The sequence below is a fragment of the Brienomyrus brachyistius genome, chromosome 22 (genome assembly GCF_023856365.1).
Source record: "Brienomyrus brachyistius isolate T26 chromosome 22, BBRACH_0.4, whole genome shotgun sequence".
In the NCBI taxonomy this organism is placed as follows: Eukaryota; Metazoa; Chordata; class Actinopteri; order Osteoglossiformes; family Mormyridae; genus Brienomyrus; species Brienomyrus brachyistius.
In genome coordinates, this window is record NC_064554.1 from 13,707,135 (window position 1) to 13,709,141 (window position 2,007).

The window sequence follows — 2,007 nt, forward strand, 5'->3', positions numbered from 1 at the left end:
GGCCGTTCTCCTTTCACTGCTCTCATGTTCAACAACTCTTTCTCCTAAACTCTTGATGTGTGATGTATCGAAATCCCAAGGGCTTGGCTGCTTCACCGCCGTCTCTCGCACCAACAGTCAAACCTTATTCAAAGTGAATCGCTGAATCTGAACTGTTCTAGTGCCAAGCTGTATTAGCTTGATTAGTTGGAATTCTTTCCTCTCAGTCTAATCCCAAAGCTTTTGTGCTTTTAAGTGTCGAAGACAAAAGGAGGGTCTCCTACAGTGTGTGGTGTGTGGCCGTGCTAGAGAACCAGCCGTCCTATTTCCGGGGTTCTGTGATCCAACTGAAGAAAAGGGACAAGACTGAAAATACCAATAATAATAATAATAATAAAAGGCAAAACTTCCTCCAAACTCCAAGTCTACTTTGCAAGGTAGGAGTTAAGTTATGTCTGAGCCTTCGCTGTCAGAATGAAAAAACAGACTTAATGAATCAATTCAAAGCATTTTCTATATCGAAATGGCAGATCGTGGTTTCAAAACATCAAAACTCGACGGCATACTTGTGTACAATTAGTACCGTGGAATGCTGATTACTTTCATAATTGGCTGCCACTGCAGAGTGCTAACAGCAGATTCCCAGTATGCACACAAGGTCACAGGATGCTTACAGTGCGAAACGAGCGTAATCCTTGGCCATCCACCTCATCCAAAGCGCACTGTCAGCTAAGAGATGCAGGGTGTCAGATTTGATAGGACTAACGTAAGTGCTGCGTTCTCCCGCTGATAACATCTTGTTAATCTTTGCAGCTCCATAGCATTACTGGAACCATGTGACCTTGTTTCCTCCCAAGGTCGTGCTGCAAGGAGCCCATGTTAAAGATGACGTGTACTATTCAGTACGCGGAGTTGGGAAGTTCAGATCCAGAGAGTAAAAATCCAGACAGATATTTGGCTTCAACCAACCAGTTCAGTGCTCTGTCACTGTGACTCTTTATGCTCAACTGCTTGGTTGAAACAAAATCTTGGACTGGACTTTTACTATCTGGACCTGGATTACCCAACTCTGTCAAAAAGTAGCAGTCACCATTAGCTGAAGCCTTAACTAGTGCCTGTTGATCCATGTATCCTTTACAGCTCGCTTTAACCAAGCTGTGTAAAAGGTGTGGCTGTGCACTAATTCAAACAATCTTTCCAGATTATATGGAGACACCCAGAAACTGAGCGGAATTAAAGGATTTACTGCCTCTAATTAAGGTTTTTTTTTTCTCTTTGTTAGTTTGTCCGTGACTTAAATGTTAAAGCATGTGGAGGAACAGAGATGTGGCCATGCTTTGTGACATTGTGAGTTGATTAGGATGTCATGGGGCATATCCTGTTGGGTTGAAGGGTGAGCAGCTTGACAAATGGAGGCTGTTACATGTTTTCCCACAGGGCTACTTAAATCCCGGGAAAGACCCTGAGCCAGTATGGAATTATAAAGGCATCCAGATGGTGTGATTCATATGTCTCTCTGAAACATGTCTCTGAGCTTCTGGGCCATGGGAGTTATACTTACACAAAAATGTTCTGAGGGAAGAAGATCCAACCAACTAGAGGCAGCAGGACCAAGACATCTGATTGGTTGGTCCTGCTTCCGCTGGTTGCAGCAATCTGATTGGTTATTTCTCTGAACCAATCATTTTTCCTTCTACCCTTAGAACATTTTCGTGTAAGTAAAACTCCCACGAGTGACTGTGTGTCTCCCTTCGAACTTCCGTCTGTTCACACGCCTCTCATGCATGTTAGTCTTGAATCCAATTACAATTATGATTACAATGTCATAGTTGTTAGGTTTTCTTTGTACCTGGTGTTGTTAACAGGAAAAAACTAAAATAATATTAAGTGTCCATAAGAAAATCGTAAGATCGCTGATAGCTCTGAGTGTCATCACACTCATCTGTTTCATTCTAACACCTTGATGCAAAGTCTTTCTCCAGGAAGGAGCAAATACAAATCATGTATTCTTTCCTAGAAAAACATACA